This window comes from Pseudophryne corroboree, chromosome 3 (assembly GCF_028390025.1).
Source record: "Pseudophryne corroboree isolate aPseCor3 chromosome 3, aPseCor3.hap2, whole genome shotgun sequence".
Lineage (NCBI taxonomy): Eukaryota > Metazoa > Chordata > Amphibia > Anura > Myobatrachidae > Pseudophryne > Pseudophryne corroboree.
In genome coordinates this window covers 635,986,718-636,005,153 of record NC_086446.1, presented here as the reverse complement: position 1 = coordinate 636,005,153, position 18,436 = coordinate 635,986,718, and the positions used below count along the sequence as shown (strand labels likewise).

The window sequence follows — 18,436 nt, the reverse complement described above, 5'->3', positions numbered from 1 at the left end:
CTGTCACCCCTGACAACCAGCAGGTAGAGTGGCATAATTTGTAAGGAGTATGGGCATTACTATGTAAGTCTTAATACTATGTCAGGGACATAACTCTGAGGCATAATATGGAGTCAGGGGCATTACTGTATTGGGCATAATATAGTGCAAAGGGCATAACTGTGTGGGGTATAATATGGTGCAAAGGGAATTACTGTGTGGAGCATCATATGATGCAAGGGGCATTACTGTGTGGGCATAATATGGTTTCAGGGGAATAACAATGTGTGGCATAATATGGTGTCAGTGGCATTACTGTGTGGGGTGTAATGTGCTATAAGGAGGAAAAATGACAAATAATTTAAGGGGCATGAATCAGGATTTTTTCCTTTGGTGGCCTAAGTCTGTGGGTGCAGGGTTAAAAACTGGGGTGCACGGTAGACTTTCCCAGCAAGATCACACCCACTGCAGTGAGGCCACACCCTTTTTTGGCACATTCACCTTAGACGTGTGCATATTTTTAATTTTTAAAATGCCTATGGCGGCACATATTTTACTCTTTATACTGGGAACCAAATTGTGTCAAAACAGTTCTGCCAGTGGCCATGTTCTGCCAGACATTTTGTGCCACCATAGGACTGGTGCAAAGTCTAATGGTGTGACTTGGGCATCTCAGTAGGCCCATCAGCTCAACATTAGGATAAAGTCAGTCGTGTTACACAAAAAGATGAAGTCACAATTGCATCTGCATCCATCTCTGAATAAGGCCCTATGTGACTACTGACCGACAAGAGTAGGGTATATATAGGCTGAAGTCAGAGCTAGGAACCAATGTGCATAGTCGGAATCCAATCTAGGCTCCAGGCAGTATAGATACATGAAAAAATGATAAGGGTAAGAGCCACAAGCAAATGTAGTCAAACAAACCAGAATAATGGTCATGATCCCAAACTGCGGTATGTAAATTGGCTGGAGCAATAAAATGCTTGCTATGCACGCATTCAGGACTGCATGGATGCTGGGTAACAAATTCTCCAGTTGATTGCTTTAGTGTATTTTGTAGCATAAAGCATGAAAACAACCAACATTAATGGCAGAATATCTCTGCATGTGTCCTCTTCACAAAGTTTGTTACAATATGGCTGAAACTAAGGGAGTGATTCAGAGCTGATCGTAGATGTGCTAATTTTAGCACATCTACGATCAGTTTCCCTGACATGTGGGGGGACGCCCAGCACAGGGCTAGTCCACCCCGCATGTCAGGCCCTGCCCCCAAGCCCCGAACAAGTGCAAAAGCATTGCACGGCGGCGATGCTTTTGCACCCGCCAAGTAGATACCAGCTGCACTGGCAGGCGGCTACCTGCCGCTATCTGGGTTGCAATGTCAAGCAGCCTCCGCGGCCCGCCCCCGCAATGGTCCGGACACGCCTGCATTGTCTAGACCGTGCCCCACCAACGGCGTTCTAATGCCATTTGCGCGCCCCTCCCGCCTCGCGACCGCCTCTGACTGTCAATCAGGCAGAGGTGATCGCACCAGTAAGATGCTTTTAGACTTACTGGGTGCGCACGCCCAGCCTTCAGAGTGCCGTTGCAGCGATCGCCTCTGAATCACCCACTGTATACACATTTATTAAATAGCTCCTGTACAGTATATCAGTATCCCTAGCAGAGGCGGAACTACCGCCAGTGCAACCAGTGCGTTGCACTGGGGCCCCCCTCTGTCCAGGAGCCCAAAGCATGTAATGAGTCAAACTGACTCAGTACATGCCGCTGTGCGCAACCGCTGCCCACAGCGCACAGCCGCCCAGAGAGGAGAGGAGAGGAGCAGCGGTACGGGGGAAGGAGGAGGAGGGAGGCGGAGGAGGGAGCCGCAGCAGCGCTTTGTTACTGGTTGAGGCGCTGCTGCTGCTGCCCCTCTGCTTCACTATAGGCTGTCTTCCGAGAACAGCCTATAGTGAAGCAGAGGGGCAGCAGCAGCGCCTCCACCAATAACACAGCGCTGCTGCGGCTCCTTCCTCCACCTCCCTCCTCCTTCTCTCCTGCCCGGGAATCGTGAGTGACCAGAAGCTGCACCGAGGAGCCTGAGCCAGCGGAGAGGGTAAGTATAATTCATTCATTCATTCTTTCTCTCTTTCTTTCTTTCTTTCTTTCTTTCTTTCTTTCTTTCTTTCTTTCTTTCTTTCTTTCTTTCTTTCGTCTGCCGCAATGTGTAAAAAGGGGGAATCTGCCTGCCGTAATGTGTAAAAAGGGGGACGCTGTCTGCCGTAATGTGTAACAAGGGCACGCTGTCTGCCGTAATGTGTAAAAAGGGCACGCTGTCTGCCGTAATGTGTAAAAAGGGGGACGTTGTCTGCTGTAATGTGTAAAAAGGGGACGCTGTCTGCCGTAATGTGTAAAAAGAGGAATCTGTTCGCCGTAAGGTGTAAAAGGGTCTCTACCTGGTGTAGTGGTGCTACTGTGCGGCGTAATTTGAATAATGGAGACTACTGTGCACCGTTTATGAATTGGTATTATTTTGTGGCCACAACCCTTCCCCACGAAGCCACACCACTATGTATTTTTGCACGCGCCTACGGCGTGCACTGCCCCTGTTTTGCATGCAGGGGTGGGGCTCCGATGCCATTTCTTGCACACAGTGCTAAAATGTCTAGTTACAGCACTGTTGCTATGTATCCATTTCTCTGGCCCTGAGCAGGTCCCCCTCACCAGATCCTCTCCAGGGGTGAGGGGGTGGACTTGGATGGGATGGGGGGGGGGGGGGGGGGGGGGCAAAGCATTTTGTCGCACCTGGGCCCACCGCTCACTAGTTCCGCCACTGTACCCTATAATTCATTAGTTAGCACTGGTGCATTTTCGGATGCTTGAAAGCATCCTGCAAGGCTAGCTGCCCCTATTATAAATCACAACTGTTCATTACATACACATTATTTTATATATTTTTGTGTCAGTTGCAAAATATAAAGCAGGAACTTTAACAGTCTTTAATAAAGGAAGTTACATAAAAGTTTCTTATGGCATCTGGGATTCAACATTAATAACAGAAACAATCCTTCAGTGTTCCGAGTATATGAAATGACTTCATATTTTTTACATGAAAAATCCTTTGAACTGATTTGTAGAGACAGATTATGGTGATGTTTAGTGAAAGGTAATTAATCACAACAGTGACCATTTATTTAGAAATAGATTAGCACAGCAGCCTGTATTAAGTATTTTCCTTTTCCTATTCTTTCTCCTTCGTACCTGAAGGAAGTTTTAAATACATAAGGGGATTAGCTTTTGTTCTCAGTTCGTGTAATCATATTTAAAAAAAAATAATAATAATAGTAAGTTCTTAGCAGCTAAAGTCTAAGCTTCAAAGCATAAAATCTACTTTGGCTTAAACTTGGGGAAATAAAACACAATTTTCAAATAATAAATAAATAATGTTTAGTCATACCACTAATTAAGCACAATTGACTAAAATCTGAACAGTTTCTATATATTCTAACCTAATTATTAGTTAATGACAAACCTCATGTCATTTATGCAGTAGCAGGAATACAATTACAAACGCTGAAAAGGCTGTTATTCATAACTCACTGTTTAAATAAAAAGCTGCTATAATAAATGTAGTTACTGCAAATATTTATCTAGATTTAAAAATTGGAAACAAATAGTGTTTCATTTTCAATTCCCATTGAACCTGTTTTAATTCAACATTATTTGCATAAAATAATTTGTTCTCAACAATGTTTTATTGTTTGTCTCAACTTGTTCTCTGAAATGTCAGACACTACTATTGTATCTTTTATTATGAAGCCAGTTCCCCGTTCCTACCACTATATCATAGTAATCCATAATAATACATTACAATCAGTGGAAGATAGTCATTAGGGTAATTGGGCACTTCATCCGCTGGCATTTCCCCACTATATCGACTCCAGAGATTGGAATCACACTGCTGGCCATTAGTCACATGCTTGGCTTGGACTCACATGACATTGAAGGTGTTATGAGTCGCCACTGCAACTTATTCCTGTATGCATTCCGGCTGTCTTCTAGCAGCTAGGATACTGGCTAATACGTGCAGCAGCACACCTGTTTGGAATGCCTCGTTACCTGACTCCAGCCTTACTACTCCTGTGATTGGGCTGTCTCCCTTTTATTATGGATTCTGGTCAGTTCCTCCCTGCTGGTGATATTACTTAGTTTCTGTACCTTAGTTAAGGTGTGTACAAACGGTGAGATATTTTCTTTCGATTTTGACTATATAGTCAAAATCTCAAGAAAAACTAGTGCAGATCGCAAGGTGAAAGTCACCTTGCGATCCCGATTCGATCCCGATGTGCAGTCCCACCAGGTCGGCATCACAAGAAAAGATAGACTGTGCAGGCAAGTCAATCCTTGCTAGAGCGGTGTACTATCTAGTACATCTCACATGTCAATGACATCTCACATAAGCCAAAATCTCACATAAGCCAAAATCGTAAGCACACACAGTCCATATCTCAAGAAAAGTTAGTCAAAATTGGTGGTGCTGGGCTCCGGGGAGTTCAAGGGAAATAGTATAGTCAAAATCAGCCATAGCAAGGATCTCACCGTGTGTACAAACCTTTAGTCCCCAGTCTGCCTGTATGTTCCTGTGTCCTGGTGCCTTGCCATTGTGTTGGAGTTCTCTAACAGTAGGGTATTTTTACTGCACTGTAAAGGGCTGTTTGTTTGTCCTATTAAAGATAGAAGGGGAGATAAAGTGAAAAAGATGGTCAGTGTCTAACTGTCATGTATCTAGCACAGTCTATGAAATGATAGAAGCTGATTGGTTTCTTTGGGTATTTTCATCACATTATCTATCTCCAAGGCTTACTACATCTTCCCTAAAGGCAGGTCCAGGACAATACTCCAGTACACTCATGATGATCCCACTTGCACCTCACCATATTGTTAGTAAAGTGATCTGGTGATGTAATATTGGTCAACATTGCCAGAAGACATTATTGTGTGTGAAAAAGATAGGAATTTCCTAACCATTAAGAAATCATTACGTAGGAAATTGAATATTTCCACTACAACCAATTGCAGGGAACATTATTCCATATTCACATTGATGGACTCAGAATCTGTAGAGTGGTATTTCCACATTACTGTATTCTAGGTAGAGAGAGTACTGTACTCTACTGTATGGTCATGGAGCTGTGAGTAGGTGCACTGTATATGTCTGTAAGGGGCCGTTATAGTTTTATGGGCTTTACATACTGATATATGGTGAAATCTTAAGACTGTATGCAGTATGTGTTGGACAATACAGTATATGGATAGATAGATAAAGATAGATAGATAGATAGATAGATAGATATCCAGATAGTCTTCCTTTCCCGTACTGCAGGTTCATTTTGCAGGAATAGACTCTCTATGTGTATTTGTCAGTACTTAATAACACGTACAGATATAGCCACTTACATCTTTGCCACTATGCAAATGCACGTGACTATCCGCAGCCAGTGTGTGCACCAATTAAGTCTATAGTGTGCATATGCACTCACACACCATAGTTTCAGGCACTCTAGTCGCACCATCCATGTCATTATGGATGACCATGGATGCATCTCTATCTTTATCCAAAACAGGGCAAAAAAGCTTAAAAAGACACTCATCAGACTTCATAAGTATATACAGACACTTTATTCCATCTTCAGTGATGACGTGATACATCAAGCATAGTAATCCCCTCTCATCGTTTTTGATGCTCACCTTATTTTTCTCCTCTCTCTCCCGCTCTTACTCCATCTCTCTGTTCCCTCTCATCTATTTCACTTATCAGCATTTGATTTTATTACTTGACTATCCTTAGCATTACCTTTTCATCTTTACTATTGTGCTTTTTGGGACGTCTTTATTTTTTCTTCTTTACACAGAGTTTTTTTCCTCTCAGTACTGTATGAGACCTGTACATCCATGTGGGCCTTTTTCCTTTCTTCTATACATTTTAGTTGAAGATAAAGTTGTGATGTCATTGGTTGATTTTCATCATGAGATAGTGTGTAATGACTAAGGGGCCCATTTATCAACAAATTTTATATATTAAAAACTAATTGCATATGATAAATGGTGCTCTAGCCAATCAGCTCATGTCTGTCATGTGTTTGCTAAAACTCATTGATAAATGGGCCACTAGGGGGATCATTTATCAATCTTGGAGAGTGATAAATGAAAAGCACGGAGATAAAGTACTAGTCAATCAGGTCCTTACTGCCATGTTACAGGCTGTGTTTGAAAAATTACAGTTAGGAGGTGATTGGTTGGTACTTTATCACCGTGCTATTTATCACTGTATAATGCTTGATAAATCTGGGCATACAGTAAGTATGAGAAATAACATAACTGTTTGGAGACTGTCAGAGGCATCACTTACCTAGGTGACACTTGATGTGGCATCATGGGAAAGGGGCAGGGCTTCATGTCCCAACCCACATTTTCATCACTCTGGGGGTTCGATAGATGCGGGCTGCCACCGGGAAGTGCTGTGGCTGCAGTGCCGGCTCCTACACAGTGACAGGAGCCGTGTGCTGCATATAATGTTACATTGCAGGAGCCGGCATTTTGGTGTTACCTATTGGTCGGTGACAGCCAGGTGCGGGCTGCACCCCCCCTTGTGATGCCACTGGAGACTGTAGATGTGTGTTATGCCCAGATCCTGCTGGAAGTACTGTGACATAACTGACACTGGTGGGAGGGGTCAGAGTTCATATCAACTGTCAAGTCCACTGTGATTATATCATTTTTATCACTCCTCAGCTATTTTTGTATATTGAGGCCCATTTATCAATGAGTGATAAAACTCATTTTGAATGATAAAACTTGTTGCATATGATAACTGGTGTTCCAGCCAATCAGCTCTTGTCATGTATTCAGCGCCTAATTGTCAGGTGTTTAAAAAAAGACAATTGATATCGGATTGTTTGGAGCACCAATTATCATATGCAACGAGTTTGATCTTTCACCAGTATTATCACTCATTGGTAAATGATCCCCAGTGTGTTTCCATTGCCTTTCCCTATGCTACTGTATACGGTAACAAAATACAAACGACAGTATATTATACCTCAAGGACAATAACTCTGAATAACTATGTTTCTTATTACTTAAGACTCTTGGCGTTTGCAGCATGTTACAGGTTTCAGTCAGATAATATTTTATGAAAGATATACATTGTGTGTGAAGAAGGTGTCGTTATACTTTTCAGGGTAGCAAGTGACAAGATAGGATTGTTTAATATATATACTTAAAACCTTGTTATGTGGATTCTTAACCACTTACCTGACATGGTCGCATCAGATTCAACCACACCAGGCCGGGCTGTCCCAGATATGGTTGCATGCAGTCAGAAAGCTCACTGTGCCTGCAATTGCTGCTCTCAGTGGGCTGTGTATATATTTACTTAGATGTTCCGACCATCATTGTTTGCACCAATGTTCAGATTTTTATTATTTTATTTTTTTAAATGTTGGTGTTTTTTTTATTTATTTTTAGAAAATCGTTTTGAACAATCTTTATTTAATTACTCTTAATCTAAATGACAATTTCTGAGCTTTTTTTTTTTTTTAATTGTCATGGGGAGTACTGACCTCTGTGGTTGTTTGTTTGTTACATTTGTCAGTGGTTTTAAGTTGTTGGTATTCACTTATTGTCTTCACATATTTTATTGTACGGACAGAGAAGTGACAGTACCCTGCTTCTTTGTAAGTTCAAGTAACCGAGCTCGCATTCTTAGATAAGGAGGATGAACACTGCAAACTCATATTAGTGCTTTAGCTCTGAGGAAGATAAATACATCCTCTACTTTGGCACCAAATTGCATGTAAGCTTTGCTTATCTCGTGCAAGTGTTTATCCTGATAAATGTGTTGAAGAGAACTAAATCAGATAATGTTACTCAAGTAATAAGACATGTCATAGAATGTAATTTAGCCCTTTTGCCTCCGAGTCAAGTGAGCTGTAAAGAATCAAAACTATTTGAGAACAAAATATACATCACATTTTGTAAATAACATGTTTAAATGTGCAGCTCAGTATCTGTTATTTAGATAGATTAAAACTGATTTAACAGTGTTTACATAAGATTACGGTGAAAACATTTTATCCAATTTACGTTCTATCAACAAGTCATAGATTAAATGTTAGACTTTTATGTTAAACTTATTTATGCTCTTAATAGCATTGTGGTTCCATTTAATTTGCACGGGTTATGTTGTTCGGTCTCCTTTCCCAGGTAAACTGCCCAAAGTTATTTAATGAAAGACTCACGATCAGTCCCATGGCAACTGTTAATGCTTGTTTTTGCTGGCGCCCTCTGTGGGTGTGAGCAGGAATAAGCCTTAACTGCTGCCCTGGGGTCTTCTAGTAGAATATCTCTGTACACGTTATCAGATAGAAAAGGCCACGAGTAATTGAAACTGTCTGTATGTGTTCATGAATGTGAAGATTCAGGAAGTGAGGAGTGGATAACACTGCTATAAAAATATGGGTCTGTAAAGACATCATTCATAGTACCTTTGCTAGCGGCGCCAAGAGGATGGGGTGGGTACTAATTACCAGGGCCCAGGCTTGATAGAGCAGCAACAGAGCAGAGGATGGTGAGGAGGATTTGGGTGGTGTTGGACCTCACCAGAGAGGTAAGTATTGTTACCAGCAGCATAATCATAAGTATCACTAATGATACATTTAGTGATACAGGTTGAGTATCCCTTATCCAAAATGCTTGGGACCAGACGTATTTTGGTTATCAGATTTTTCCGTATTTTGGAATAATCCCATACCATAATGAGAAATCATAGTGATGGGACATAAATCTAAGCACAGAATGCATTTATGTTACATATACACCTTGTACACACAGCCTGAAGGTCATTTTAGCCAATATTTTTTATAACTTTGTGAATTAAACAAAGTGTGTGTACATTCACACAATTAATTTATGTGTCATATACACCTTATATACACAGCATGAAGGTCATTTAATACAATATTTTTAATAACTATGTATTAAACAAAGTTTGTGTACATTGAGCAATCAAAAAACAAAGTTTTCACTATCTCACTCTCATTCAAAAAAGTCCGTATTTCGGAATATTTGGATATGGGATACTCAACCTGTAATAAATAAAGTAAATATATTGCTGGTAGTAAGAACCATGTTAAATGGGCCTAAAGGCCCTTCCTTCATTTGGACGAAGAGCTCCAGCATCTGTGCTGGATTAATGGAAGCTGGGAACTGCTCTGTATACAGCATATACCATCTGCAGCAGCACTGTCTGTAGGGGTCGTAGCTTGTGGCCGCAAAGTCATCAGGAGGCTGAACCCCACCACAATAGCCTCTGAGCTAAGTACAATCAGCAGTAAGGAGGCACCCTGTGGACATTGTGTGTCATACTGTGGCATTGTGTGATATACTGGGGTGCTGGAGAAAGCCTTACTCCAGAGAAAACTGTACTTCTCTCCAGAGAATTAGTTCTTCTACATTTGATAAATAGATCCCATGAACTGGTTTACGCTCATTAAACCATATAACTGATTATCTTTAATACCCAAGGATTATTTATGCTCCAATTCTTAGAAATTAAATAATTACAGTTAATAATTGTGCCATAAAAGATAATAGTTTAGACATAATATTACACAATATTAAATGATTCCTAATTAGGATTTTTTTTTCCAACAGTCATATTTTATCTGTTATGTTGGAGGTCTTGAGTTGCATTATAATTTGACTGGACCAATTTAAAGTTATTTTAAATGTATATCTCCAGAGCATATTATTTCCTTGCACAGAGCTGTAATAATGCAGGAAAGTGCTTGCCAGCTATATGCTAGGTAAAATTGATTTGTACGAAGTTCTTCAAGTGCATAGGCATTGTTGGACAAGTGTGAATCATTATCATTAACAAAGAAAAATTACATGCTATGCTAAAATTAGTGTAACTCAATAAGATGACTTGCCACTCTGTTGTTTGGTGGCACAGAATTGATACAATAATGTGGAGTTAAATGGCAATGAATTAATGTAGCACTGCAGAGATCACAGACAATGTAATGATCAGCCACTTTGGAGATAGGTGACATTGAATGAACACTGAAATTAAGCAATGCTCAAATAATACATCATGACATTTTATCTGACACTAAACTGCTTCGTTTTTGTTAAATGCATCACTTAAAAGAGAAATGTGATGTATGCTACAAATACACCAGTGTAATATTAGCTTTTAATAGCAAAGAGTACTAACTTAAGCACTCAGTCAACTAGGCAAGTATTCAATGATGATATTGAGTAGTATTACAGCAACCTTGAATGTCACTTACCCCAGGGAGGTATTTATTAAAAATAGCACATATTTCTGCTTCCTTATCTGATCACAGTGATGATTGTCCACAAAGGTGCGTTACTATGTGCTTACTGGTCGCTATACACATCACTGTGATGAGAGGAGGAAGTGGCTATAAGATCTTTTCTCAAGCAGGTATACCCTACCTTAAACTAGAGGAGGACATGTTTAGGCGAGAACACTCTCACACCAGGATACTGTCAGATACCACTGAACGGCTGCTGTTTGAATGTCTAGGGCAGCACAGGCAGTGTTAGGGCCATGTTGGGAATCAAACCCATGACCTCACAGCACTGAGGTCATGGGTTTCGATTCCCACCATGGCCCTAACTGTGTGGAGTTTGTATATTCTCCCTGTGCTTGCGTGGGTTTCCTCCGGGTACTCCGGTTTCCTCCCACAATCCAAAAATATACTGGTAGGTTAATTGTATCCCAACAAATTAACCTTAGCGTGAATGTGTACGCATGTACATGTTGTAGGGAATATAGATTATACGCTCCACTGGGGTAGGGACTGATGTAAATGGCCAAATATTCTCTGTAAAGTGCTGCAGAATATGTGTGCGCTATATATATATAACTGGTAACAAATACAATAAATAATAAATAAATAAATAAATAATATCTAGTGACATCCATATCCATAAAAATAGATTTGTTTGTACAAGATGAGCCATATGTAGAAAATGACATTGTTTTCTGTATTTCTGATAGTTGCCAAATGATTCCACCAGTTTGGCAGAACCAAGATTAACTACAAGAGCACAGTGGATAGTGTCAGCCTAAATCTGTGTCAGTTTTACAGAGAAAGGCAAAGTATCAAAGCCAGATGGCAAAATTAGCTAAGCAGCTCATTTGATTATTGTCCGTTTTCTCTGCTGGATTTAAAAATTCAATAATATTGAATGCATAATAACAATTTAATTTGATATTATTGCTTTGGGAATATTTTTTACATTCCATTGAAAAAAAACACTGAGAATCTTCTATTTTGAGAACACAGCTTATTAAATATTGCCAGTGTCCACAATATCAGCAAACCTCTTTAGCAAGTCATGTACACAGCCCATGCAATAAGTGATATTTACTGATTTTAACAGTAACGGTGGAGAACAGTGTGAAATAGAAGGGGGAGGGAATATTGTCACATAAAGGGTGGAATCTTTTTGACTGTACAGTGTGTGTTTCAACCAGTAATGTGCTATGTACTCCTAGTGAATGTCATCTACTACAAGCAGTGCCGTAACTAGGCATTTTAGCGCTGTGTGCAAGAAACGGCATTGGCGCCCCCCTCATGTAAAATATGGGCAGTGCGCGCAGTAGGCGTGCGCAAAATATTTAGGAGTGTGGCCTCATAGGGAAGGGGTGTGGCCACAAAATAATACCAATTCATACTACGGTGCACAGTAGTCTCCATTATTTAAATTACGCCGCACAGTAGCGCCACTACACCAGGTAGAGCCCCTTTTACACATTATGGCAGACAGCATCTCCCTTTTTACACATTGCGGCAGACAGCGTCCCCTTTTTACAGATTACGGCAGACAGCATCCCCTTTTTACACATTGCGGCAGACAGAGTCCCCCTTTTCACACATTACGGCAGACAGCGTCCCCTTTTTACACAGTACAGCAGACAGCGTCTCCCTTTTAATACATTTCAATAGCAGAGTGCCCCTTTTTCACACATGACAATAACATAGTCCCCTTTTTTACACATTACAGTAACAGAGTCCTCCTTTTTACATATTAAGCAGGCAGAGGTAGAGGGGATTGTGTGTGTGTGTGTGTGTGTGTGTGTGTGTGTGTCTACTTGCCTGGGGGGAGGCCATGATCCAGCATCCACAGAATGCTCCTTGGGTCCGGCAGCTGCAGCCATGCTATGAAGTCCTCAGCAGAAGACAGCCGGCGCAAACAGGGCTCAGGGACGGAGTGGGGGGGAGTGGTGTCGCTCTGCATCCCTTACCAGCGGGAACAGGAGACAGCCACCAGTGCCAGAGGGACTCAGGCACAGAGTGGGGGGATGGTGGCTGCGGCACACCTCCCAGTCCTTTGCAGACACAGCGGGACTTAGAGATGGTGGCAGCAGTACAGGGGGAAGGTGTGCTGCCAGATGGTGCGTACAACAGCGCTCCCACTCCTTTTGGAGGCGGGACTCAAGTGGCGGTGGCAGGACTTCAAGTAGTAGTGAGTGACTGCCTGGCAAAAATAGCTGTGTGGGTGGGGTGTGCTGCTGATGGTGCACCTTCAGTGCATTTGCGCTGTGGGCAAGGCACCACCTAGTTACGGCCTTGACTACAAAAGTTGTGTATACAACTCCTTTAATCAAAACAAGATACTGTATCAAGAGAAGATATCAACAGGATGCCCCGAAACTTCTACCTGCCATATTGTGGTAGAACTTTATAGATGGCTGACTGTCTTGATGAACTTTACATGTTGTTTCTGGTTTTATAACAATAGAAGTAATAGGAGGGTCTCCAATCAGCTGCAATAACGCGATACATGATAGCGGCTAATGTTCTCGTTCCTATCTCCTGAAAAATATGCTATTGCAACCTGTGCACTCCCGCTTATCTCACCCATACTATTCCAAAATGGTGATAACGGGATTCACGCAATAATTCTAGCTGGCAAAGCAGAGATACAGTAAGTATAGGAGAAAATGGAGAAATCTGCCTGTACCCCCAAAAAAGCTAAACTAATATAGGAAAACATTATAGAAGTCTCTTAGTGGTCATAATAAAACTATTTGGTGTAATTAAATCAGGTGAAATGGCTGTTGAATGCATTTTTTTAATGTGGAAAAATGTTAGAAAGTTATTTTTCTGCAAAATAAGTGTTGTTATTAAATTTGGGGTACATAAAAATGGTTCTAAGTATATATTTGGGTCATTTTAGGGGACTTTAAAAAAAATAGAAATGGACTGATTACTCCTATCTACAAGCCTAAAAACACTTGCCCCACTCATAAAGCACCCCAATATACTTGTCACATACAGATGGAGCCACGCTCATCTGAGGCGGCTCCATCACATGTAAGCACTCCCGGAGTGACTAAGCAATCCGTTGTTAAAGCTGAATATTTATCTTACTTAAAACCCTTTAAGAGGTCAATGAACAAAGTACGCTATTGGCGTATGGTATACCGTAAAGGTACACACGTTGCGTAACAATCGCTTAGCCGTAGTCGAGACGCTCGAGCGTTACGTTCGCTTACGGCCAAGAGATCACAGGCAGGCACGCTATTGGCTGCCGACTAACGTAATGATACTCTATTTGCGTAGCGGACGCTCGGGACCACGAGGAGATCACCAGCGGCGCAGACGCTCACAATGTTAAACCTATATAACTATACCATAAACAATGTATTTATGCAATAAACCCTTGTGCAGTGATAAGGTGAAAATGCAACACAGTGAAGGATGGTTTACACTAAAGCTGTTTGAGCAATAGAGACGCTCCTATTACCCACTGCAATATAATGAACACACACAATACCGGTCTAAGGGTCTAACGCCTTTTTAAGGAAATGAATGAACGTTCAAAAGAATAATACAATACAAGTCATACACTACCAATATAACATAGACTACCTAACCAGATAACTATACATAAAATACAATAGCAGTACAATAACACTTAAGAGAAAGAGAGAGAAAGAGGAGAAGAGAGAGAGAGAGATATATGGCTCACAATAACAAGAAAGACAATATGATTGCGGAGAAAACTTACGCTTAAGGGAAACAATTGCATGCGCCTCTGGATATCCAGCTCCCGATTATCAGCAATGAGAACCGTTGAAGAGAATAGAGAGCTGGCCCAGAGTGGCTTGTCCTTTTATACCCTACACATAATACAGTACAATGGTCCCTATATTCTTATTGTTCATTGGACACAGGAATTCCTCTTCGCATTATAACAAAAGGTCATAGGTTGATTCATACAGGTGGGCTGTGACTATTTCCAACTGCTCAGGTGGGTGGGAAACTAGGTTTCCCGCCGCATGGATAATAAAGTGCAAATATAGTAAAAGTCCATAAACTTCTTATGTCCATAACTATTCGCACGAGCGATTAATCCGCTTCAAACCAACACCGGAATATTGCTAATTAAATACTCTTCCGATGGATACTAAACACCACTGTATAACCCTTGTCTGACCCTTCGTATCAAACAAAGAGGGATCTCTTTGTTCATGAACATGCTACATTAACTAAACTTTCAGATTCTATTAAAGGGACCATAATCTACAAAATACATTATATGGTTAAAATATGTAACGATCGAGTCGCCCGCTAGACGCACTTTGTGTGCGTCTAGCGGGTGACTCGATCGTTACATATTTTAACCATATAATGTATCTATCTACCGTAAATGCGCATACCGTGCGCCTGCGGGTGCACGCACCAGCGGGTATGCGTACGCACGGGAGAGCGTGGGCACGCGCAGCGGGGACACGCATGAGGTGCAAATATGGTAGTGTGTATCATGATATTTTTCTGACTTTGACAGTCCACCCTTTGGCAGTCAACAATAACTGCCACTTTCTAAAACATTTCAAAAAGAGAAAAATATATGTCATGTATAAATATTTCTATGGTTGGGTAGGGGAGGAGAGGAGAAGGTGAGAAAAGGGTATGACCTAGTGAGATAGCAGAAGCATGTGTGTATGAATCCATGTTTGAGGGGTCATGTATCATCGTGCCGTACGTGTCTTAAATCAAGCTTCGAGGTATTGCGAAGTATACATTTGAATTCCTTCTTATCCCGTAATAAGGGTCTGTGGATGGGCTGTCAAACTTTAGCGAGCTCTCTTCGGCTTTTGGTTGCAACAAAATGGGGGAGCACATTTTAGTTGATGATACATGAATGGGGGAATATGTGAATGCTGATATCTGTGCCGGTATTCCCTATCGACTATGTGTGTGCTTTACCTGAAGGTTGTAGAGATGAAGATAAGAAACAATTATGGTAAATGCAGTGGTATTCTATGTCAGGTTAATGAACATTTGTCGGTTGAAGTCTTGTCTGGTGTCTGTTGAATGCAGTCTTCTTTGGGCTTTTGCCAAAAAGTGCGGGCAAAAAGCTTTGTCAATGTCCATAGACTTACAAAAGTGTTGGGCTAGCGTAAATTTAAAATTTCTAGGGAAACTGGGGGTCTATGGCATAGTTCATCAATTATCTGTGTACAAGGTTGTCAAAACTTCTTCTTTAATCTATCTGTTGTCTGTATACAGGATCGCCAAATTCCTCTTCCAAGTGGGTCTTTTTACCTTGGAGAAAAACGAGAAACAGGTGAAAGAAACGGACAGCAGAATCGCATTTTCATCACATCATTGTCTCTATCGTTGGGTCATAAATCAAATCCATTGGAATTATAATGTCCTCACTCCTTAAACTCATCACCCTAGTACTTCGTTTACACTTCGTTAAAGCCTGAACGCATCTAAATATCAAGCCAATTGATATGACAACACCTAGGATACATAGAAGAAACTTCCCTACATTCATTATGACTCTTTGAGCCCATTCTCCTAAACCAGAGAACCAATTTCGCGGGTTCAACCATGACACCCAACCGGTCAGCTCATTACCCACAGCAGCAAGGGTGAGATTATGTCTCCTGCGAAATTCCCATTTTAATTGGAGAATGTCGTCCATCTTTTGGTCTATGACCTCGACCGGATCCTCGGTGCTATTCGTAATATAGGTGCAGCATTTTACGCCGTACTGCGTTGCCAGTGTGACACAATATCCGCCTGTTACTGCTGTGAGGTAATTAAGAACCATCCTATGCTGAACCAGTTCTGTTTTATAAGCTTGAAGCTCCCTTCCGGTATACCTAAAAGTGTCGTCATACATTTCAGTGATATTGTCTAATAAATGTGCAAGCGCTGATATGTATTTATAATTCAACACTCCTCTGGCGGTGCGAGTGATGTCTAACGCGAGTAGAACCTGAATCCCGGTGGATTCATGGATCATGTCAGAGGCCGGATGCTCTGTTCTTTCTATTAGATGACGTTTAACGATGTGCTCGTAATGAGTATGAGTATAAGGAGCTTGGGCAACACGGTGAATATCTTTCATTTTTGTATGCTGTACAGTCATTACCTCAGGCAGTACTTTTCCAATATAACATAATCCTTCTGAGTTTGGGGTAAGCCACTTATACGCCTTCCTCCCACATATGAAATATGTATCATCGGGGAGAACATATGGGACGGAGTAGGACATAACCATATTACACATTTTCCATATAAAATTTCCTAGCCCTAATTCTCCCATCTGTTTAATACACGTATCAGTTTGTACGATATGTGCACAGTATCCTGGTGATACCTCTCCAATTTTCATGGTCTTACTTCCTAGGGTATACCTATATCGGAAAGATTTTCCACCACCGGCTATGTGGCGTATAAGCTCTGTATCTGTTGGCAATTTGTCTGCTCTATGTGAGAATGTCATGGTCTTGTTATTCCATGACACTTCCCAATTTCCCGGCTTTCGGGGATTGGAAATGTTATAGCACACTAAAGACCTATCCACATGGTATTGGTGGAGCTTTAAACTAGGAGGACTAGAGATACTAAACCTCTTGTCCACCGGCCTCCCACCACTTAACTCAAGTACCTCCCTTATCGTTAAAGGAAGTGGTACTAGCCCTGATTTGCTATGGCCCTGAGGTACTTGAGAGCATACCCAACAGTCTGTCTGATTTAGTACTTTACCCACTAAGGAGTGATAGTCACTCAATGGATGCCTGTCCATATGGATATTAAAACTGGATTGGCATCTCTTGATGCATCCATCCTCAATTATATTGTCACAATGCCTACAGATACAGTTTTCTTCAGCTAACAATCCTTCACAATTCCTTCTATGGTCAATGCTATCGGATCGTTTTCTGATACTCGCCTTTGCTTGTTGATTATGTTGTTCTTGGAAAACTATGCCTCCATCTTTGTCATCAGAACCCATTCCAGAACCTCTCTCGACCTCCATGGTACTCTCGCCGGAACAGACTGCTCTGGTCAACATCATGGTCAACAGGAAAATCCGGATCACAGTCTCTTGGGGCAAGTCCATCTTAGAGGAGGAAATGGAGAAGAATGAGAATGGGGAAAGAAATACTTGAGGGAGATGGGATGGGAAGTGGAGAAAAACAATAAAAGGGAACAGGGGATCGACAACTGCCTCCGATCTTATTATTTTCAATGCTCAGGTGCCGTCACAGTTCTCCTGAAACAGACACTCCAGTGATACAACTTCCTCTACCGTCTGTTCTTTATCACGAGACCTCTCTGGATCAGCAACCTTCTTACAATGGGACGAATGAACCCAAGTCTCTCTCTCGGCAACCTTCAATGCTGTTGTGTTAATCAATAAGACTTGGTATGGTCCTTCCCATCTGTCAATAAGGCAACCTGAGCGTAGAAAATTCCGTATCATTACATAATCCCCAGGTTCAATGTCATGACAATTACTATCTGGCAAATCAGGAATCACCAACTTCAGATTGTCATTTTGATTCCTTAGCTGTCTACTCATGTTAACCAGGTATTTTACAGTCACTTCATTGTTACACTTCAAATCATCCGGAGGGTTAATCATAACATGTGGTTGTCGACCAAACAAGATTTCAAAGGGGGACAGATTAAGAGGGGACCTGGGAGTGGTTCTGATGCTGTATAGTACAATGGGTAAAGCTTCTGGCCATGTCAATCCTGTTTCTGCCATAACTTTGCTCAATTTATTTTTAATAGTGCTGTTCACTCTTTCCACCTTCGCACTCGCCTGGGGGCGATATGGAGTGTGCAGCTTACTATCAATTCCCATCAACTTACACATTCCTTGAAAGACATCACCTGTAAAATGGGTACCCCTATCACTTTCAATTATTCTAGGGATACCATATCTACACACAAATTCCTGCACAATTTTCTTAGCAGTAAACATAGCGGTATTTGTGGCCGCCGGAAATGCTTCGACCCAATTTGAGAACACATCTATACAAACAAGTACATATTTCAAATTTCGACAAGGGGGTAATTGAATAAAGTCAATCTGTATTACCTGAAAAGGGCCGCCTGTA

At 41.4% G+C, this 18,436-nt stretch overlaps 1 protein-coding gene and 1 long non-coding RNA gene across 7 annotated transcripts in view; one reads left to right on the top strand and one right to left on the bottom strand.

Annotated features, from left to right (window-relative positions):
* Positions 1-6,672, bottom strand: part of LOC135056490 (uncharacterized) — a 72,569-nt gene extending 65,897 nt beyond the window's left edge. For 2 of the 5 annotated variants that reach the window (XR_010243989.1, XR_010243990.1), the window contains exons 1-3: positions 6,371-6,672; positions 5,710-5,935; positions 4,574-4,685 (exon numbers count right to left, since the gene is read on the bottom strand). This is a non-coding gene — a long non-coding RNA (uncharacterized LOC135056490). Of the gene's footprint in view, positions 1-2,946; positions 3,223-4,560; positions 4,686-5,709; positions 5,936-6,370 lie in introns of those variants that run through there. The other 3 variants (XR_010243988.1, XR_010243987.1, XR_010243991.1) reach the window with 3 other exon arrangements.
* PCDH15 (protocadherin related 15) overlaps positions 1-18,436 on the top strand; it is a 2,278,876-nt gene that overhangs the window by 1,957,661 nt on the left and 302,779 nt on the right. The window lies entirely within an intron of this gene.